Here is a 24567-nt window from a genome sequence, read left to right on the forward strand (position 1 = left end):
CTGCCACAGCTTAGCCTTATAGTGAGTAACTGATACATGCATCGTATAAATTACTTGTACATCATTTCGTGCTACTTGTTTAGTTTGATGGAAATTTTGAACTCATACCTCCCATATGATTTGCATTACCATTCAAGGTGCAGCATCGAATTTAACTTTATAATCGTATGATTATTGTTATTTATTTTGTCTATTATTAGCCAACTGACCTTGTGCGAGCGCTTTTCAGAACATAGTATAAATGAATTTCATGCATGAGTTCATCAACAACATAACAATACATTTACATTAATTTACCTATGATAGACATTTTGATGAAAAGGGAAATTTCAATTCTGAATACCCTACCATATATAAATCAATCAGTCAGCGTATATGGGAAAGGTGAGCTCAAAATCTATCTTCCATCTCATTAGAAACATAATGAAATCGTTTAAAAGAAAAGCTAAACGAATAAGAAACCTATTTTTATACACTGTTTAACTTTTTTCAAATGACGCGCTTACTATTATAAAACCTATTGTACATAACTATTATGCAGTCATTATTAGGCTTTTAATTATTATAATGTGAAGACCTAAAAAAAAAAATATATTATGTGAACGAATTATTGCGGCACAATAGAGTAAGTGGCCATTTAAGTGCCAACGTAACGCCAACTGGTAAATCATTTATACCTTTTAAATGCAGGTAATGGCTTGGAAAATGAACGTAATGCTATACTAAATTAAATTTATTAATTTGATAGAAAATTTTTCTTCACACCATTGTCATTAAAGATTCAATTGAAATGCGCTCGTTATTTTGGTGGACGCTAGTTAACATTTTTCAAAAACTTAAGAAATTTTCTGTCTCAGGTACACTCTACAAAATAGTTTAATTGGTTTGCCGGCAATATTATTACACCAGTGGTGCTGCCTGAAAGGATTATTGCGTTTAAACGTATAAAGTAAAAACTATACTTTTATTACCTAAAATTTCAAATGTACAACGACAAGGCGAGTTAATGGCTCTTCATTTTCTTTTTGCCTTCTGTACATGATGCGATAAATGTGCGAGGGTCGCGCGATGAGTCTCGCAAAAGAAGTGTTTGTTTGCAAAACTTCCGAAGGAGTATATATGTACATATATATAAAATAGAAATATATATATATAAATAATAAAAATATAGAAATATCATATATACATAGTAGAAAATTTACTAATACTCAAGAAGCACTTTTGTTCATAAATGAAAATTATTTCTATAACATTTCGTTTATAACTTTTTTTATTAACTTTGAAATGACCGGAAAGTCAGTTTGCATTACCATAATGGAGAGTAATAAATGGTTGCATTCCAATCACACCCGTTGTTTAATTTGCGAGGACGTTTTTTAGAAAGTCTTAACTGAGATTTAGAAAAATTTCTTTTTACCGACCGGGGCGGACTTTGCGTGCGTTATATTTCCTTTACATATCAGAATGTATTCACCAGCAGCATTTTTAAATGCTTATGAAATATAGGACCTATTGCGGCTTAACAGGTTTTAAGTCTTATCAAATGCCCCGTGGTGTTTTTTCGTTGTTAGTTCGATTCCACAAACAAACTACGGCTATTTTTCAATACATTAACAAACCGTATATAAGGACTGCACGCACATAAACTGAACTATAAACGCTTCTTCACTTAGTTATAATCTACATTCGTTAAAAATTATTGCATGGAAGCCTTACATATAAACCAAATGAAGAGCAACAGTCTGGTTCGGTCCCTTGCCAACCTTCATTAGACCGAACTCTGTGTTGTGGATTCGACGGTTTAACTAAACCTTTGGTGGATGTTTACATCGAAGTAATATTAACAGCTAAATGAGATGCAAGCAAACAACATTCATGTGATAGGACTTTCTTTAAACAAGTAAAAGCACTGTAGCGAAATATGTTCGCTCTTAATTTTCTTATGGAAAGTGGTCGAAAAATTGATCCGATCCGAACCATTTGCTACAACGTTCTTTCTTGGGACAAAACATGACAGTACACCAAACTTCATCCAATTATCTTAAAAATAGTGACATGTTAATACATTAAACACAAGAAAAGAAGACGTACACACGGACAGACAAGCTTATCACTTATCACTTTCATCACGAATCACATTTTGAAGCGATCCATATAATAAAAACTGAGTTTCTCTCCAGTCTTTCCGGGTTTTCCACATATCGGAATAGACTTAATACACCCACCACAAGCGGTGTAGAGTATAAAAACCAGAAGTCTAAGAATTTAGATCAATAATGATTGAAAGAGCAATATGGGTTATAAAAAGAAACGAACCTTATGGAGGAGTTCTTGAATCAAATCTCCCAGTCCTTGCAAGGTTTATATTGCTTTATGTATTTAATGTAAAAGACGGACATGGTATGGGCCATATTGAGACCGTTTGCTACATCCCCCACGTATGGTGGAAGTTGGGACGGACACACACAGTTATGACGGCACAACATCCAGATGAACTTGAATAAGAAACAGTTTCTGAATCGATCTAAGCTTATCTGTCCGTCTGTCGGATTTGTATTCGTTTATTCAATCTACAGGCCGTATTGGTGCAGATATTTTGCTGAAATTTGGTACGTTGACATGTTTTGACCCAATGACGAACGCTATTGAAAATTATTCGGATTGAACCTCTCTTTCGATCACCTCCCATATAAAGTCTTTTTTTTGAAATATTATAGGGTGGGGCAAGGTATTTACAATAATGTTTTTAGTTTGTATGATAGGCGCGGTTAGATCAACCCCAGGGTCGCTATGTTGGTGTGCATATCGAGCAAGCCTCGTATAGACGAACGTGTATAATGCAAGAAATTGAAAAACTATAAAAACCAGCTGATTAAATACAAATTGTACAGATCAAAAGAAATGTGTACGAGTTTGTCTCTGTGTGTGCTTGTGTGCTTAATTCGGCATATTATAAAAAGGGTCAATTTCACTGCATGAAAAACAAAACAAGAGACTTGAAACACAAACCTGGAAACAATAGGCAGGAAATTAACTTAAGATAACTGGGTCATAGCACATATACAGTTTCTTTCTCTTTCTTTCTTTGACTTAAGTCAAGAAGCTAATGATACAAAAAAAACTTAAATTTAGAAATGATGTAAATGGTTTACAAGCCCAAAGCTATTTCATCTTTTCAGCTCGGCGTACACATTAGATCGAAATTGAGATCAACTGGGAAATTTTTTAGACAAACAGAAGTAGAGTTTTTGTAAAAAACAGCTATATATAAATAAATAAATGTAAAAAGAAAATCGCAAGCATTTGAAATTGCAAACCGCTTGTTATTCCACCTTTACGCATCAATCAATTTTGTCAATCAAAGAAAAAAAAAGCAAAATAAAAATTGTAAGAAAATATTAAACAATAGAAAATAATTCAACCGTCACTTGCTAATAAATCTTATTTATTATAATAAATTTTTTTGCGGTGCAATCATTGTATAAAAAGTCGTGTAGAGAGACGTGTAAAGGCAAATATTACAAGGTTACTCTGTGTAAACGTACTCACGCGGATAAGTGAGCTTATTCGTAACTGCATTACGGCTAGGAATACTTAAAAGAAAATGCTAAACAAATTGCACAAAGGGTAATGCTTGGATACCTGGTAAAAGTTCGCCTTAAAAAATACAATCAAATGTTAAATAGCTTGTGATACTACACATAAGGACAAGAAAGTTCGATATTTTATGTTGCAATCAAATCGCTTATTATAGCATTATCTACCAAAAACCTTACATCCAAGTTGTCGTGAATTACGCATTGGTTTATATTACTTATAAAACTGGACTAATTTTGTTATTATTGAACTAGTTTTGGACAGTGATCTGTAAGAGTTTGCTCCTAAGTTCTACATTTGATGTCCGCGGCCTAAGGTTCGGAATTAGTAGCTCAATATCTATCGTATTAGGCTTTAGTGCTCTATACGATTCTCAGCTGAATATAAAACTACTTTTATTGCCTGCGCCTCGGTATTCTAAATTACAATATTTTGTGTTTTTTTGCTTGTAATTAGAGGACCAATCATGTCTGTTTTTAAATACGATCTCTCCATCTTAACTTAGCATCTTACGCATGTGCATATTACGCTTAAGCTTTCCACACCAAGATTACCGCTGTGGCCGACAGACCTTGAGAATGAGTAGATGTGCGGGGAATGGACAAACGGTCGGATATAGCTGAATCGATTCGCTGTCTACAAAAACGCAAAGCAATGTATGCAAAGTTAATAGCCTCTGCTTTTTAAAATAAAGTAACTTGAGAGAACTAACTCGGCGTTTAGACATGATACATATTAAGAAAAAGGGCGTCGTGGCCTTTTTAACCAAAATTCAAACATCTTTTTTTTATATTTTAAACTAACTTTATTAAACCGAATATGTCGGAACATAGTGTGATAACTGATAGTCCTCTTTACTGCAATAAGAGATAGTCGCCATCCAAAACAACAAAACCCAAAAGATTATCATTCGTGGTCACAGTCCGTGATTCGTCACCGTCTGTACAACATCATCTACGTTGCAGTATGGTCTTTTTCGCTCCTTATTGTCCCATGTTACACGCTTTCCCTCGTTCATTATAAATCTCTTGGAAAATTGCTGGATTGTGAAATATAGGGAATTTTTAAAGAACTCTAATCTAGTTTTAAAATTCATTTCCTTCCGAGTGGCTTAACACACGACGCAAATATCTTCTCTTTTATGCGAAACTAACGTTGCCTGTTAAGCGAAACACCACGAGCTTTTCTCTAGATATTATAGGATGGTACATTATTCGTAAGGGGCACAAGAATGTCATCAAAGCGATTAATTTAATACCCAAAATACAGATGCGTGTGAACTGCTTTACCTACGCGGAAATTAAGCGTCTTTGTGTCCTTTGTTAGTCCCGACTTACAGCCGCTAATATTGTCCACAAATGTCAAATAAAGATGGATAATACCACCTTCAAGCCGCTGCACTATACAGCGCGTACTATCAAAGCAACAAAGATGATTCTCAACAAGCCACCTAATCGATATCTGACAATGTTTTCCAAGTTCGTATTGCCAAGGTGTACATTGTAGGGCATATTTTCGAGATGGAATTCTACGCTATTGTAGAATCTTCAACATTGAAAAGAATAACAATTTCTTATGCTATTTACTGCAGTCTAGAACCAAACGGAAAATAATTGGTGATTAATTGAACATAAAGCAAAGTATCGATCACGTCATCTTTTGAAAATTGCACTTTTTTATTTTTTTTTTCTTTGAAAAGGTCAGTTGGTTTAGTTTATCATTCGAATCATGAGGTCTTGCTAAGATTTTGCTATAAATTTATACGAAAAAATTGAAATTAAAATTCATGTATTTTATTAACGTTTCAACGGCATTACATCATTGTGTTGCAAGAACGCCTCCATTTCAAACGTTGTTGTGTGACGGACAAATGTTGCCTGTTTTTTTCTGCTTTCAATGACTGCGAGAGTCATCTTTTCGCGTTATTTCTTTTATGCCTATTTAAGAGGAGAGAGAGAGAGAGAGAGAGAGATATCTAAGAGATCTAAGAGATTGTATCAGTTAGTGGATCATTATAATGCACATATTTTTTGACGCAATTTTTATTGCAACGCTTTGAAGACTTACAGTAGAGTTTGTCAATCTTCGTTAGAGTCCGTTGCCATAAGCATTTTAACCACAGTCTTGATAGTTATTAAACAAATTCATGAAAATAATTTTTTCCTAAAAATTCAATGTAAAACCAGACAACTGTTGTTTGGAAAGGATTTTAAATGGCCTCAGGAGTCGTCCGGTTTTTCCCAATCTTCTTTGTGCCAGTTGGTAAAGCAGCGTGCGCTAATAGAAGAGATTCTCCTGTTTCTTTATTTTGTAGAGCTCTTCAATTTTTCCTGAAATTTCTCGTTGGGAAGTCAACCCTATTTTCAAAATCTGTATAAGGCGCTCAGTGTCCTCTATCAATTATTGCCCAATCGGTTCCTCTAAACACAAATATCTTAACTATTAAATTTCGTCATCGCTTGGATTCCCCGCAATTGCACCACAATTTTAGTCGCTTTCAAAATCGTATCAATTCTTCATCATTTGTCACGTTTCGACTGCTTTTCTTCTTCTTTTTCTGTTATTCAGCAAACAAACGAAAGTTCGCTGAGGTGTGTAAATGTACACAGAGTTCTTTGTGTGGGCCTTAGTAAAATAGCGGTTAGAGTTGGTATGTAACATTATTATTTATTTATTTTAATGAATATTTGATTAGTCTTGTTCAAGTTTGCATGTTATTTTTCTTTTTTTTATAAACTAAGCATACACCGTTCACCACGCAAAAAAGAACAGAATAGCGAGGAGTAAATTCTGATCTTTAAAAAGTAATGTAGTACATGAGCATAAAGTATCTTTTGAAGGAACTGATGAGTGGGAGAGTAAAAAAACTGTGAAGAGAGTAGGTTCATAATTTTGCTGACATGATTTAAAAAAGGTAAGCTGTTAAATTGCGAGAATGCAAAATGTCAAGAAAGCTGTGGGCCCGAAGACTACTATTGAACAAGTTTGAGTAGCGGTGGTATACCTCTGCCGTAGTAACTGTAAATTTTCTCACTGCTACAAACTTAATTGCAAATCGAAAGTACTGACAACCAACAGCAATTTTGAATAATCTATGTAAGTCAGTTCTTAAAATGTTGAAATTATTAACTTTGTCAGCAACAATTTTCGAGAAGGAAGGAGAGGTATCGAGTGATATGAAGTAATAAATGAAAGGTAAGGCCGGATGATTTTCAAAGAATAGAATAGATATAGTTTCCGAAATCTTGCTTGTAGAGGCATAACATTTGCCATCTGGTCCAAGCGTAGAGTGTGCAGAATTCATGCCACCAAGCGCCGACGACGAGGGCATTTCCGCTGGATTCTGTATGATTTCAAGAGGTTTCCTTTGAGATGTCCAATAAGAGCGAACAGGCGTATTCTAATTTTGGTCTGATTAAGCCAAGGTACAGTTTAACCATGCAAGAAGGATCAAAGCCCCAAATAATACTACAAACAGATTTCAATACATTAGTGAATTGGAAAAATTGTTTGGCAATTTTGTCAATGTGGAAGGTTTCGAGTGTAGAACAAAGCCTAAAAAGTCGAACGTTTTAACAAATGGAATAGAGAAACCACCAACGGGAGGAGGAGTAACCGTGGGAAAGGAGAGATTAATGGTTTTATCGAGTTCAGAGAGAGATATCACTTTAGCAAAAATTGTCACGTTCCTCATCAAGTGTTGCAAAGGGATTATGGGACCAGAAGGTCCAGCAAGCTTGTCACAGAACTAGTTAAAGAGTTATGCCGGTGGGGAGCAGGAAGTGATACCTCCAAAAATTCTCACAGTACCCGAAGTCCTGAAATTGACATGTCGCTGTTGATATTTTCATAAAATTGTTTCCAGCCTTCACATTTTTCCAACCTCCGGGTTTAACGTCGGCCAAAAATTTGAAATTTATTCTAAAAGGAGATTTTTTGCACTTATTTACAACGGGTCTCGGTTTGGCAGCGACTCGATTGCATGCGGTGTTCTACCAAGGACTAGGAGGATAGGATGTTTGAGAAGTCTTTCGGTTCATATCGTCAGTGGAAGATTTTCAGAATCTATTAAAGAAACAACCAGAAGAGTCATTAGTTTGGATGGTATTTGAAATGTTACGGTTAGTATTGTTAAGTAAAGAATGTGGTTGGGGGGCAATGGATAATAGGATGCAAATCAATACAAGTTTCGATTAGGCAGTGAGAACTATCTAAGGTATCGGTAAGGGTCCTCCACGTACACCGTGAACTTACATCGAAAGATGTACGCAAGAAGAGACGGAACCAAACTGAATAGGATCACCATTATTTAGTAAGACCAAATTGCTGTTTTTAGGAAAATCTTGAATTTATCTGCGTGTTCACCACATATTAACGCAGATATGTCGGATTGGAAAGAGAATAATCTGTTAGTTGCAGAATCCGAAACATTGCAATTAGGTGGAATATAACAACTAATGATCAAGAGTTCGCCAAAGGATGTGTGAATGGAAAAGCTACACACTTCGATCAAAGCTCTTACAATTTGCAAAATTAGAAGCGTAAAAGAATGAAATCTTGTTAGATATAAGGATCGCCACACCACCACCATGGGTAGTTGGCGATACCAACTTATAGTTCTTAATAGAAAACGAATCATAGGACTTAAGAAAAGTGTCAGGAAGACAAAACACGGAAATGCCATTACAATGAAGGTATTGCTCAAGTTGTTTTAATTTCTCACGGATGTTAGCGGAATTAATTTGAGCTATTTTCATTATTAATCGAGTGAGAATAGGAGTCCGAACCCGCAGAGAGCCGTTGGTTAAGAGTACTCTTGCGAGATAAATCATTGGCGAAGTTAATTATAGAATTTGTTTTAGCGGACGGCTTGATATTATGAAGTTTTTGAATACGTTCAGAGATTTGAGATATATCAAAGAAATTGGTAGGATCAGTGATCTTTTCTTCATCGGAAGGAAGATTGTCTTTGATGGGTGTCACCTGGTCATGATTTGAAGATTTTATATTGGAAAGGGAGATTCAGGATTTATCATCTTCTTAATTGGCACTGAGACAGCAGTCTCAGCATTTGGTCGTTCGATTGTGAGTTGAGAAGTGGGTGGAGACAACTTGGGGAAGCTCTTCAGCAAAATAATTATTATTATTATTATTTGGAAGTAAGCAAGTACTCCGAGAGAAAGAATAAACTTGTGGCTTAATCCGATCCACTGAGTCTTTTTTTTATTTTGCAGTTTTCTTATACGATTGACAAGTTCAAGAGTTAGATGGATGCTTAACATCTAACTACAATTGACGAATTTTGTTGCTTGACAGTTCGCGGAGCATTCGTGGCTTATGCCAAAGCTCCATTGTCGACTCAACGCTATTCTTACCTTATCGTCCACGAAATTGCCCTGGGCAAGATATACATGGTATACTCTTGGGTCGGGTGAGATTAGAGATGCTTTCGTAGCATTCTTTACAGAGTTCAAGTAAACAATTCGACAAAAGCAAATGGCAAGTTCTGTGTTTCCTATGGGCATAATTGCTTTTACCCGCCAAGCAAAAACTTGGCATCATTTACACAGCTATACGGAATTGAATTAATTGAAGTTGCATTTGTACGTTGAATTCGTTTCTACGGCAAAGTTTTCCTACTATGTGCTGTCCTATTATCTGTTATGGAAATCCCATATTTTTAAGACAGAAGTTTGAACTTATACAGTGATCTTTTACAAACAAGCAAAAAAAAAAAAAAAAATGACAGTGGACAACGGCCACTATGAAATATCCTGCACTACTCTACAGTTAATCATAATACATACAAAGTAGGAAAAACAAATTTGTTCCGATATTCTGGAGAATAACTTACAAAAAACATCTGACATCGAGTTTAAAGTTCAATCGGTTAAGTTGGAGAAAATTTTCGACCGAACACGGCCACAAAAAGTTTAACTATCGGTATCCGTGAAAGAATAGATAATCATGTTTCGTCCCAAACTTTACTTTCGAACCTTTTTTACTTGATTGCATTATCATCAATTTCCTATATATTTCCATTTGGTTTTTGCATTGCATGTAGGCCCATATGATACTCAATAGCTTGAAAACTTCTAAAATTGAAAAGAGTTTTTTTCAAAATTTAACAAAGCATTTAATTTTATTACACTAATTATATTATTTGAAAAAAAAGAAGAAAAAAGCAAAGTGTTCGCTAAACGAAGTCACCGTAACTGATTCCATTGGTAGTTTCCGACAGCGTTTGCTGCGGGCAATATAACGTTTTTATCAGTAAAACAAAAATAAACTTAAGCCCTGGACAATAAACCAGTTTAACTGCGCATACAAATACATCATAAATACGCCTTTCGGATCTTGTTCATAGATAATTGACTTGAAATTAAGAGAGAAAAAGAATTGAAAATTGAAGAAAAACAAGTATATAATAATGTAGTCGGCTATAGGCGAACTTTTGATACCACCATTTAAACAAAGGTTGTACAAAATAATCATAAATTATTCAATAAAGTCAAAATCAAAAATTGTCAGAACAAAATTCTGCCAACTTGGTTTGGCATCGACATTCTGTCGTTACACTTTCTCCGTACATGTCCAATAACTCTTTTCCTACTTGAACAGCATTTTGACCTTCTCAACAGCAAAAACAAAGCAAAACAAACTTCCGCACAAAGGAGTCTTGCTATAATACTTGTTATATGAAGGAAGCTTAAGTACGAAGTGGCCGTGAGAAGAAAACGAAATGACTTTTTCGAGTAACCTAATCCCAATGGCAATGGATAGTGGACGCGCGCCCGAATCGCAAGGATTGAATATATATGGTCTACGAAATTGGAGCAAAAGTAATCTTCAAGTTCACTTTATTTCAAAGTTCTATTTCAGTTTTTAAGGTTACTGCAATTCCGTAAAAGCTGACGATCGCATATGGAATCATTTCCTTAGAAAGTCACTTTCTGATTAACAAGACTTAATCGACTCGGAATACCGCACTGATCGAGAGCATGTATTTATGAACTTCTTGACATCTATTTGCTGGAGTTACTAACGTTAAGTAATCACCGATTTTAATGGGAACTTTAAAATAAAAGATAGGCCTAAGAATGTTATACGTAAGATATTTTATATATTACAAAAAAAAAAAAAACTCGAATTATTAATTGAATATTTATTTATTCATGAAAATCTGTTTGTGAAAGTGTTGGCCGAGATTAACGGCTTTCATTACTTTATAAATATTGATGAAAGCATTTCTTAAAAACTTTTTGATTATTCTTATGAGAACTGCAGCAGCATGTTTTTCAATACCCACGAAGTGCTTCTCTTGAACCTGTTTCTTCTTTTAGTTTTAAAATTACACAGAATCAAAAGCACTGTAAACGTAATATGCTGTGTGAGTATAATCATCTTACTGCATCAAAATAATATTATCTTTATGGCAGCGTTGGTTATTTGTAATTTGTTTCTCGGTACGTCTTTGCGTTGCTAAAAGATAGTTCCTCTCTGCATCACTTTCCTATTTGTTCGCTAATATATTTGAAAGACAAAGAAGCAAATCTTTTCGACTTCCAGAAATAGTAAATAGAAAGAACAAGTGTGAGTTTCTTAGACGACGTAAAGAAGTTCTTTGCCGTGTGCTTCAAAGCTTGCAAATGAAAGCACGGATGATTTTGAAATCTCAAAATGTCAAGTTTTTCTACTAGGCTCGCTCTGAGAAGATCTTTCTATACGAAAGCTGTCTGCTGTGGTTATGAATGTCGATTTTCAGTCAAGAGTGCAAAACTGTTTTGGAAACCTGCAACCAACGTAAGCAAATATCTATTGCTTCGTACGAAGAATATGTTGAGAACGCAATAAATAAAAAAGATATGCTATGCTTGCTTTACATTGAATGGCTGGTTATTTGCGTGTACAACAATCCAACTGCTGCTAACTGTGCGAGAACCTATTGATCGAATAACTTCGGGTCACGAGTACGGACTGTAGAACAATTGAAAAAAGGGATTTGACGGAAAGGTTTTTCCCCTTTTGCCTATTTTTACTTTTGAACATATGTCACGGATGCCTGCGGGTAATGGTGGTAATTGATCAACAGCACAGTGGAAGCCTTATGGCTGAAGCAAGCGTTGATCAATTTGTGAGTCCTGGCTGCTTGGGTGCGGCCCTTCGGGGAGTACTCGTGATGGTTGTGGTTGGCGAGTTCCTAGCTAAAATGGAACAATTTGAGTGCAGCTAGGCCTCACCATTGACCAGAGTGGGGTTTATTGTTCCATACACAATAAACCGTTCTGGACTCTGGTGCTGTTTAGGCCCCTACTATTTGGGGATTGTCTAACTCGCCAGGGGGCGTAGTACGCTTAAAGTGGCTTGGGCCGCCGTGAGGTTAAGCCTTTCAGGCAGGAACCCACGTTAAACCCTTGCCACAATTCTGTAGAACAATTTATGGGTTTGCAGTCGCACCATTCGTCATAAGGTTATTATCGACCAGTTTTAATAAACTCTCCAACAGAGATGGCTAAACTCTCTTCTGTCTAATTGAAAAGGTATGCAACTCTCGAGAATAATATTCCCATGCGTTGTAAACATTTGACGAACTTAACATATTACCTAGTGCGGCATGATAGAAACAAACCGCCATAAAATGTTATGAATGTATAATAAACTAATACATGCGTTATTGACTCTGTTGGCTGCTCTAAAAATCTAGTTTAGCTCTGTTATTAAGCTTCACATTTTGCACGTTTTACATGTTAAAGTTTTATTTTATTTTCTATTTTTTCATACGTATATGAAATATACTGAAAAAGTTAGTGTTTCGTATGTAAATTATTAAATTTTTTATTTATATATCAATATTTTGTTTGGGCGACATTATTGAAGTTGTTAGAGATTGTCTCTAAAACTGTGCCCGTGGTCGCCGTTACAAAACTGATTTTCATTTTTACATGCTTTGTGCTTGGGTTTGACTCAATTAATATTAAAAAAGTATTGTTTTACAAAAGAAATAAAGAATAGTAGTTTTTCTAATTTTCTCACAGTCTATACCAAGCTCAGCGACTATGCTGTGTAACAATTACTGCAAATAAAGATTTGCATGACATGATATTTAAACGTTTTTCAATCAGCTCAAAAGTTCAATGAGTTTACTTTGAAAATTCAAAGTTCTTTTTCTCGTACACATTGACCACACCTAGGGAAACGAACTCATGTGACCAAGTGTGCAAGCTAAGACGCTAAGAGACTGTATTTTAATAAAAATTACTTCAATGTAATACGGAACTATGTTCAAATAGTACCTATGTCCCATGAGAAACTGTAAATATGCATTCCATCTTCACAGGATATCTGCTGTATGTTTGAACAAGTAGAACAAATTTTCGATCAATCGTATCGGAACAAGCATAGTCTACCCAGATGTTAATAATTTTCATCGTCCTGGTTGAGTCTATTCTCGTTAAATGCAATTAGCTAAGTACACCTCAGCTTGGTGCAGATTCCTAAGGCCCTTTTTACAGCGATACATTTACTTAATTGTTAGAATGCACAAAATATATGCTCATCAGTCCACATATCTGATAGAATTATACTGAAAAGCTCCAAATTCACACATCCACGCGCACCCACAATAATAATCATAATAATCTTATCGATGTGTACCATTATATTAAACCTTCTCTCACTTCAACTTATTAGGTTCTTATGATCATTTCGTGTACATAAGTGTATTGGTGCAAAATGTAAATCATACTTTCGGCCGTAAAATTGAAATGTAAGCCATATTCTCGAATGAAAACAAATTTAGCTTATGCAGAAGCCATACAATTTTATCCAATTTGGGGATTTTGCTGAAAAGACAACATCTTTGAACATGCCCTAATAAATTGTCCAAATACCTCTGCCACATATATGCATAATGCGGTAAGAAACGACTGCATCACATATCTGTGAGAGTTGGCAGCGAACAAGTTAGTACTTCCATTCAGGAGCAACGGTTTCACAATGAATTTGTTATGCTAATTCTACTTTTGAGAAATCGTGCCATTATAAGCTACTTATCTTCTTCTGTATAGTTCACAGTAATCATTAATCTAATACTTGGCATGAAAAGATGGAGCAGGGACATAAGTATTCTCCGTGGACATAATTAGTAATAACAATTCACAGGCATAGAAGGTTCGCTTCACACCATTAAAAGTACCGTAGCTTTTACATTTTCATTCCTTTACCTTCTTCCCATTTTATCTAATTCGCTTTCTAGTAACGCCTTCAAGTTTTTTGCCTGAATAAAAGCACTGTTTTTCCTTTTTTTTGTTTTTTTTCTCTGTTTATCAAAAATGAATGGATTATACTTCAAGGTTAATTTTGTGGTCAGGTTAATGCTGTCAAAATAAAAATTCAAATAAAAAAAAGACAGCAAACGATGACGAGTTAATGACTTCATTACCAAACAAATGAAATGAAATGCAATGCAATTAACTGCAAACTAAAGCACAAACATACTTAAAAACGGGTTTCATTAAAAAGAATAAAAATAGCAACAAAGTATATAACATAACATATTAAAAGAATTTTAGACGTGTTAAACTGTTTTTGTTCATTCAACAACATTGGCCAGCATGTGTGGGTTCTCGGACATACATTCACTTTGAAATGCGCAATCGAACCCAAAATGAATAGATTATGTATAAGAGATCATATTAACAGGTTTTCTCTAATCATTAATCTTGTCAACAACAAACAATGCTCCAAGTAGAAGAAGGGAAACATTTATAGGAAAAAGTCCATAAGAAAATTTTCTGCATTAAGACGAATGTTGCACCCAGTAGATGAGAAAATAGTTGTGGCCCCGCTAATCCGATCGAGAGATTCCACGCTTTACTCAGAAAATATTTACGTAATTTGTATAAATATTTTTACTAAATGTCAGATTGATGACATCTTAAATTATTGCGGAAAACATATTGAATTTTTCATCCATTTACCGGCGTTTTTGTATTCTCATATGTCTTGAGAACGGCTTTTTGGCCCTACGAGATCTATTCTTAGATTTACTTCAGGAACACATGTGACAATTTTCATTGACGACTAAAGGAGGGTTGTAGGAATCAGAAGGCAAACTCTACGTCATTTTCACAGTGCTTGGTGAAGACAACTGTAGATTATGGGCTTTTAAGTGGGAAAGTTTTTAAGAAACTTATACTTCTTTAGGACCGTTAACCCTTACCCACATGAGTACCCGAGTAGGTAAGAATCGCGACCGTCAAGTCTGTGCTCGCGGGTTCAAATCTTCATACAGTAGATTTTACTTTAGTTGTAGTTGCCCCCTGGCTGACTTTTTCCCGAACATCACCGCATAACGCAAATAGGGGACATGGCCTGAGTGATTGGTCGTATGATAAAAAAAATTTAAAAAAAACCAGTTAACAGCGTCAAGCTCTTTAGCTATGACGAGTATACTTGTTAAACACAGAGTATATATAATATGAAATTAAATTGTAATGAAACGACTCGATAACATGATAAAAATATTTCCTATAATAAGTTATTATGAAAAATAAACGCTGATACCGATAAAGTTTTATAAGAAAATCCGACAGGGACATATCCTGACTTACATATTAATCACTTATTATCTTTTTAAAGGAAATCTATTAGTTCACTATAAGGTGTTATCGTAAGTTCAACGATTTCTAAAATCGTCCACGTCATTTTTTCATTCATATGAGATCGCACGCGAAGTATAAAAGTAAAAAAAGCAATCAATTAATTATAAAATATTAGAAAGTTTTTTCCCAACGAAAGTAGGAGTTTTAAGAGCGGTTAAGTGCCTAAACTCAAATGAACTGCTTGTTCATTTTTAAACCGAATTGAAGGAAGGCCTTAAATACTTCGTCAACAAAATTTGGCCACATTTGTGCAAAATGATCACCGAACATATCCATACAAGAGTGCACATGTGCCAACGAAGTCGTGAAGGCCATTTGACTGATGTGCTATTCCACGTTTAACCCTATCCTATATACATGATGATACAATAAAAAGATTGCAATTAAAACAAAAACAACCCTTTTCTACTTAATCAAAATCTTACGTAAATTTTGGGACGACCTTTAAATAGATCGATGAATTTTGTAAACTTTATTTTAGTACATGCAACATATTCCTGTTAGGTTTTCCAACCTTTTCAAACATAGGAGAAGTGTTTACGAAGGAATGACGCACTTCTCGGGACAATACTATATGCGAAATGGCACTATGACGCAGAGTATCAGTGCCACGTTTTGACTTTTTTCTGATGTTTTCCTATTTTGAAAATATTAAACGAAAAGGGCTGACTGTAAGCTTACCAAGGCGGTTATATTACAGACAATTAATATAAAGAGTGTTACAAAAAGAACGGCAAAGTTAGTTTCGTCTGAGGCGATGGACAGGAATTCCATTATTTTTCATAGAATGGAAATCTCATAACAAATTTTTAACTAACTTAAAAGTCTCGAAATTAATCTTGACATGGAACTACAACGGCTTGTATTAGTGTCTATTCGTTACGTTCATAGTTTCTAAAAAAAATCTATTCTTAGGCTACATGAAATTTTGAAACTTACACTACTGGTGATGCAAGCATCTATTAAGCCAATGCGGATGTGTACAATAATCGAAAGGGGTTCAGATAGGCCTGTCTTTCCACGTTTTGAATCAATTTAAGCTTATCTTTCAATGCATCCATCTTGTAGTTTTGTGTTCAACCTATAAATCAAAATTTTTGAGATTTTCTTAATTAAGTCTCATACACCGACTTGTTTTAAATGAACGCTATTGAAAATGGTTCAGATCGGAACAATTTTTCGGGCACTTCCTATATAACGCCTTGTTTTGAAAAGTGAATGCATAGCGCGCCGTGGCCCAATTTTACTTATCTATTTAATTTTCTGTCGCCTATCGCTTACATATTGTCGATGATCCACAAACGCTGGGAACTGAAATCAGCTCCGCTTGTGGTCTCAAAAAAAAAGGACGAATCTGTTGGCTCTTTGTTTTCTACATCCTCGCTCTTTATTCTTTTCAAATAAAAATTGTTTATCTCTTGAAATAATTTTACAATGAAAAAATAAATAAATAAATAAAAGCAAATATTGTGCCGTTGATGATGATTCCGTCAAAACCTGTTGCTGCTGTTCGGTTTATATATGAAACGTTGACGTACTTTTTTTCTGTTTTGCTTGTTTGCGATTTTTGCGTAAGTTTTTAACCTGTTTCTCAAGGTTAAATTTTAATTCAAAAAGTAGCGTTGACGCTTCATCAACATCGTTTAATAACTTCCACGCATAAGGCGAACACTTAGTGATATGTTAAAGAAAAATGAGGTTTTCTTCTTTTTAACTCATCGCAAGTAAATTGCCATTGCATCATATTTAAAGATAAGTGAGTTGACAAATTTGGTAAAATTTTGCAAACAGTAACAAAAGGAAAGGAAAACTGGAAGGCAACGTTAATCAAAATTAAAAAATAATTACACTGACAATGTCTTTCTTTATTAAAAGGCATTTCTTTCCCCAAAATTGGTTTTCTCTTTGATTACAAGATGATGTTTTTCTCATTTCCTTTTACTTTGAATTGTATTTCCATACATATTTTAAAATTCCTTATGAGTTCGACTTGTGCATTCTGACGATTCAACAAAACGTGACTTAAGACGGATATCCGTTGCGATGGAGTATTTTCATTAGCAAATTACATTAAGAATCAAGAGAAACATCACTGGCTACGATTTTTATCGTTTTCGTCATCGTTTAAGTCGTCCACATTATGTTAAGTTAACAATACAGACAAGTATTAAAGCAAACGTTGATTACTTGTCCAGTAAAGTATACCCTTTTTTTCAATTTTCAATCGCAAAGCACTTTTCATACGTGTTGTTACACCCTACACCATTTATTGTACAGTATATATTAGACGGGCTTAAGATAGACCCCTCCTGTTATTATGCCGATCGATTCAGAATCAGAGTCTGAACTCATCTAAGCCTGTCTGTCCGTCCGTCTGATGTCTGTTCATTTAAATTTTGTGTTCAAGCTACAGGTGTCAAATTTGGAGATATTGCGATAAAATTTGGTACAGTGTTTTGATCTAAGAACGAACGTTGTTAAAAATAATTCGTATCGATCCACTTTTTCGACTATTCCCCATATAAGGTCCTATTCTGAAAAGGCGTTACATGCAAACTAATTGTAATTTTCAAAATTTCTCAGGAAAAGTGAGTATTTCAAATTGGTACGAAAACTTTTGGGACTCCCTCTTTTGAACTCCCTCTCATATAAGGAAAACTAGAGTTCATACAACAAAAGGGTACAATTTTCAATGAAAATTGATAAAAATTATATCGTAATAGTAATTTAATACAAAAAAATTTAACTGTAGCAAATTTGGACCATCTCGACCTATTTTTTGGATTTTACCCTAATAAGGACAAAAAAGACTAGATTTTAATATGTGGTCATAAAAATTGACCAACTAATATTATAGCAATTTCCTACAAAAATAAACTCTACAAAATTTGGACCATCTACGCCTATTTTTGGATAAGGATTAAACTTGTACTACCCTAGGTTGCGTTTTGGTCTCGCGGGGCGGATAATATTACCAGCATACAGAAACAGATTGCTATTAATAGCATTACCTTCGCTTGAGAAACGTAAATTCATTTTAGGTTTCAGCTTCTTAGTAAATTTGATAAACCGCACTATTGATTCATGGATCTTGCTAATGAAAATTGAATTTAATGTTCCTAGCCGTCCTTCAAGGAACTATCAGTATTTAAAATTTAGTCAATATACATTTATAATCTTGTTTCGCCAACAGACTCTATACGTATGACGTAAAAAAGGAAACGTTATATAAATCACATGTTTTGTCACTTGTCATACCTAAGTAATACAATTAATTAAAGTTTGAGTTTGAATTTGATAAAATGTGAAGGGTTCAACTTGAGTTGCCATGCTACGGCTAGTTCGAGTCGACTCATTCTTTTCATTGATGTCCACTTGAAGAATAAGCAAATTTATTGTACTTTTTTTTGTTCTCTTTACATTATCATTATATATTTAATCGTTTTACTATAGATACTAAGTTAAATTGCGCGTATAATCTGAAGTACATTTGTAGACTTATTTCTCTCTTTCCACGAAATTGAACAAGAGTTAAAAACAAAAAAATTTTTCTTTTTATACGAATCGTTTTGTTTTAACACGATTTTCAATATTTTACGAACTTTTTTAAAGGATTTTTTTGATGCATATTTTATGGATGTTTTTATCAATTTTTTCATTCTCAATCTTCACAATATGCTCGGTAGCTTCGCGTTATATTTTTCACAACTCAGTGAGATTAGGTCGATTATATGCGCATATGAATGGAATTTCCCATTATGCATATATAAAAGTTGTCATGTATTTTTTGGTTTCTCAAAGTATAATTTATTTTTTGATATATTTTATGCATTAAAATATGTAAACGCAAAATAACTTCATAAGAGAACTCTACTAAGAATTTTGTAATATTGTTTATAGTACTTTTCAGTTGCCGTTTTTAAATATGGAACCAATCTACTATTTCTTCATAAAGCCAATCTTATTGTGTTTTCAAAATACTCCTTCAATTGTCGAAAATTCAGGTGTTTTCAAGTTTCATCCCAATAAGTGATCTTTTGAAAATCTTTCTTAAAATATCGAATCAGCAGATGATGCAAGGGATGAAGTGAGAAATGATTAGGCAACTTTGAAAATAAGGTCTCGCGATAATCCAGCGTATCGCTAAGCCCGCGGCTAAGTAGTTTCATTAAATTAAGCCACCTTGCACTAAATTGTTAGAATTTTTGATTTTCCTGCGACTTTTGTTTAGTGCAAAAAGTTCACTTGGAAGCATACATGCAAATCTCGGATTTTTATTCGTTATACCCTACACCGGTTAGGATATGGCAACCTTATCGTTTCTGCATCATTGTCCGTCTACTCCTCTCCGTGCTTATCTATCTATTTCCTGTCATTATATTTTTATATTGAAACTATAGTTTGCAATTTTCGATATATTTTAATTGAAATTTGATGCACGGACATGTTTTGTTTTCAAGAACTATGCTAAAGCGAACCTTTTCTTATGACCACTTCCCTTAAAATGTCCTTTTAGTGAAAGCTCTTGTTATATGAAATAAATTGAGAGATTCTTACTAAAAAGAGCATTTTAGCATTTTAAATCAATGCAAAATATGTAGATCGGGCCAATTGTTGAGCTATATCGCCATACAAAATAAAAAAGCTTCGATTTCTATACCGATTGGCGAAGAATGAGGGGTATATTCATTTTGTCCTAACCTAAAGATTCCACAAAGTATTCTTGATCAGCATCAAATTCTAAACCAATTTAAGCTTGTCCATCTGTCCGTCCCCATAATGTCTGTTGTAAGCATTCTCCAGGCCGCAAAAATGGAGCTAACGATTTCAAATTGGGCAAAAACATTGGAAGTTCTTGTACGCAAGTTTTTATTGAAATTGGGCAAAATCGATCGAAGGGCGCGTCCCACTTAAACTGAGAAAGGCTCTGTTTTGCAAACGGATTAAAAAATTAGTTTTTTCTCATTGCTCATAAAGTGTACCAGATGAATCGACAAAAATTTGAACGCGTGTCCTATGGGCGATCACGACCGAAAATAATTTTCTTACATAGCAGTATTGTTACGCATATGGCATATGTGAAGAACTTGAGTTTTCATAAAAGTTAGGCGATTTTCTAAGAAACAAAATTGTGAAGAAAGGGGCAAACCAAGTACACGTTCAATCCACGTCACCTGCGACAAGCAGCTTGTGACTGGCGAGAAGACTAACAACGGATTAAAAATGTCACGATGAATTTAGGTAATAGTAACTTGTTTGCAAAAGGATATATAAGCAGAATATTTGCGAGAGGCGAAGTCAGACGAAAGTTAGTTGACAAGAGTCGAGTCAAAAGAGTTGAATTGCAATATTCGAACGAACAATACCATAACGAAAATTGAAATCCTTTAAATATAGGTTCCTGTAAATAATTCGTAAATAGATCTCTTAATTTCGTAAATAAAACCTATAGTATGCTAAAAATCACAATTCGGCGCTGCGAACTTAATTTCAAAAAGTGTTAAATATGTAAAACAATGTAAAATCCCAAAAGACGGGTTTACGTTACATCATGACTGGTCGCAGATCTATTTTTCAAATCTCTTTTCATGCAATGAAATAATTTTCATAAATTGTGACGACTATAGGTTAGGTATTGTATTAGATAGAATGGAATATTCACTTGCTTTTTTTTTTAATTATTGTTGCATAGGGTCCTAAGAATAGCAAATTCCTGCCTATATAACACTAGGTATCAGGAGTCAAATCCAGATTATTCGTATCCTGCACGAAAGTTCTTCAACATTTCAACTAAAATTAATGCTTTTCTTCAAGCTGCAAACCCTGCTTGCATGAACTAGAGTTGAAACGTCATCAAAAAAAGCAAGGAATACCACTGCCACTTAGGAATACAAAATTACAATTATGTCGGGTGCAGACTCATATTGGCCTCATCGCAAGCTTTGATTACGTGTGACGCAATATACCGGATTGACCTTCAAAACTATGTTAAACAAAATATCACAGACAAGTTTGACGAAAACTACCATGCAAACTACAAACTGCTACCATACAACTGCAATCCTTTTACCATTCCAGCACTATCGAGCAAATTACTATCAGAATAGGGCAACACTTCGCCTTAGTCACACTCTTGCAATACACCCGCGTATCTTTAAGAACTACTACTCTTCCAATTTATTTTTGCAATTGTAGACAACATTTTTCGATTAAACACATATTTCGTGGGTTCCAAGTCTTTTCCAATAATCGAAAAACTCGTATTAGGAGCATCTAAGGCTTTGGGCATCTTGAAAGCACCTGCCAAACTTATTATTACTGACATATTTAACTTTTTTAAAACGCCTAAACTAACCATCCAGTCAATTTTTTTAAAAAAATAAAGGGGATAATCATTGTTGCTAGTGCCCATCCTACTTTGAGTCCCAGAAATAACCTCCTTGCCTTAAATAATTTTCATAATAATAATAATAATAATCAAATTTTTTACTTACCTTTTGTGTTGAATAATAACACATTAACATTAAAATAAATTAGATGGTGCGGATCAGCATTAGCTGAGATTTGAAATCTGCAAAATTTTTTTAAAAATCTTGAAAAATTTTAGAATTAAAATTTGTTGAGTTAACTTCTCCTTCTTTTTTTTTCGTAGTTTTTATCAGCTTCACGTAATTACTTTAAGATTTTCAAATATTTGTAAACTATATATATATATATGTATATAGATGCGTATATAGATAATATTGTAATATATGTATGTATATAATATACAATATATTATTATTTATATTAGCTTTATATTACAATGTATACATATAACAATTAATAGGTTCGTAGCATTATCTATAGATGTCGCCACTACTGACGGATTCTTATCCTTTTTTGGATGGACCAACCTTCAAACGGAATACATCAAAAATTCACAATATTCAGACCATTACTACTACCACCTTTGCAATTTTCAAAACAATCGCAACATCTGATTTTCGGTTGTCGAGAAAGTATTGCTTTTTAACGGAGTGAAATATCATTTAAAGGAAGCCATGACGTAAAAATTGTTATTTGGGTCCTGCTTGCTCGAGACTAATGGTAAAGAAGCGGTTTGCTGATTTTAAAGACGCCCGTACAAGCACCGATACTGCAAAATATATATATGTAAACTTTCTGGTTGATCGAATTTAGCAGTGAAATAGTTGACACCGTCACGCATAACTGACATAATTCCTCATAGGAAAGCAGTGGATTTAATATTTTGCATGGACATCTGTCCGTAAAAAATGAATAACGGCTTTGCTAACTTTTGATCAAAAGCAACATGTCGATGATCCGCGATACTATGTGAAGCTGTTTAGACGAAACAAAAAGGATTTTTTGTGGGATATGTCAAAATAGTTGAAACATGGAATTATTGACATGGAGTCAAATCGGCAGCCAAGCGAATGGACGGCAACAAGCGACTAAAAAAGTACCATCAGTTAGTTAAAAAACTGTAAGTTGTAAGATAATTGCCGGAATGCCATGAAATTTTTATACATTTCTTTTGAGAGTGCAAGTTATCTAGAAATCATATAAGCTCGTCAGTAGTGGCGACATCTACATATCATCCTACGAACTTATTAACTGGTGTATCATATACATATGTACGCACATACATATGTATATATAAACATATATAATATACAATATATACATATATATTTTAATATATACATCTTTGTTTTTATTAAGTCTTCTCTGCATATCATAATATTTAAACAAAAGTTGTAAAAGGCATAATAAATTTGCATTTTAAATTACAACCAGCAAAAAAAAAAACACTGAAAGAAATTGTCCGGAAATTACGTTTTGTTTTTTTTTGTGTACTGTAATTACTTTCAAAAAAAAAATATATATATAAAACATTATATTTAAACACTACTCTCTGATAAATTTTTTTCTTGTAAACATATATTTTATTTTTTCTTTTGTTTTGTTTTCCTTGCATATTAGATAAGATGCACATACACACCCTTTTTTTCCTTTTTAAATAAATTTTCCTAAAATTAATTTAATTCATATTTATGTGCCAAAAGTTTCTTGATTAAAACATTTCGATAAAAAAAAAAATAAAAAGAAGTAACAACCACAACGACAGCAAAAGGTAATAGAAAAACGCGTTTAATTTTTGAGCACAAAAAGAAAACGCGCCGCTTAAGAATATTCGTTAAGTGTTGTGCTCAACTCACTAACCTGGCTCAGACTGTTGTCTGCCCCTAGCAAAGCAGGTTTCGAAGCGTCAAAAAGACGCTCAATAATAACAAAAGCAACAAAACGAAAAGACGTTAAAGACTTGAACGTTGTTTATATAAAATATAACAAACAACTGCTGTATGACTGACTAACTAAGTGACTGACTTAAGAAGAACAACAGTTTGAGTTAACATTTGTTTAATACTTAACACAATTACATACGCGCACATATGAATGCTTTTCAAACTTACTTAAATCTCAGCTTACACCAATGCACTCGTTCGGTATAAGCAACTATAACCAACCGGTCTTGCCAAGTTTCAGAGTATATTCGCAAAATTTTTAAGAGAGTAAAACAAACAAAAACTTATGCTTAATCTTTCTATCTCCGTAGATGTTTGCACAAAACACATGCATACATAGATACCTAAATACTTTGTAAGTCCATATACATTCCTTAGCTTTTATTTTATTTGTAACAGTAGTTGTGATAGTTAATATTAGTACGTGATATGCGTCTTCGTTTATTTTTTCTTTTTTTTTTTTTTTTTTTTGGTTCCTTTGTATGTTTAACTTGGATCACATTACACATGAGGACGCACTCTGTTATATGATTATCTATCACCAGCTTAAATAATGAAACTCATAATAATGTCAGTTGGTTGATTTTTTCAGGGCAGAGACAGACCGACAGCTACGTCAGCATGCGTTTATAGTGATTGCGTTAATATTAGTTATAATGTAACGCTGTAGTGGTCACTCGATACAAATATCTTACAATCTTAGCACATTTGCATACGAGTCTAAACATACGCTAAAAGTGATATGTTTAGGTTATTATTGTAACTATTACCGAAAGATAAGAGCATCTTACTTTTGTCACGTCTTTTGCAAAGAATAAATAAGTACTACTAAGAATCTTCAAGAGCTTACATTTCATTTTGTACAGACATCTTTAAATGAAAGTAGAAGGCTGAAATTTACAAGAACATTACCAGATCAATTCCCTTCTTCCGGCCATTTGTCATTGGCAATGCCAAGGTGGCAAAAATCGTGGCAAATTGGAAAAAACTGAAAC

General features: G+C 34.0%; 1 protein-coding gene across 4 annotated transcripts in view; it reads right to left on the reverse strand.

Annotated features, from left to right (window-relative positions):
* LOC119640917 overlaps window positions 1–23455 on the reverse strand; it is a 50348-nt gene extending 26893 nt beyond the window's left edge. For 2 of the 4 annotated variants that reach the window (XM_038039268.1, XM_038039264.1), the window contains exon 1: window positions 21755–21936. The gene's annotated coding sequence lies outside the window, so the exon portion shown is untranslated. Of the gene's footprint in view, window positions 1–21754; window positions 21937–23268 lie in introns of those variants that run through there. The other 2 variants (XM_038039265.1, XM_038039267.1) reach the window with 2 other exon arrangements.
* Between the last annotated feature and the right edge of the window lie 1112 nt (window positions 23456–24567).

Source organism: Glossina fuscipes, unplaced genomic scaffold (genome assembly GCF_014805625.2).
Source record: "Glossina fuscipes isolate IAEA_lab_2018 unplaced genomic scaffold, Yale_Gfus_2 133, whole genome shotgun sequence".
NCBI classification, from domain to species: domain Eukaryota; kingdom Metazoa; phylum Arthropoda; class Insecta; order Diptera; family Glossinidae; genus Glossina; species Glossina fuscipes.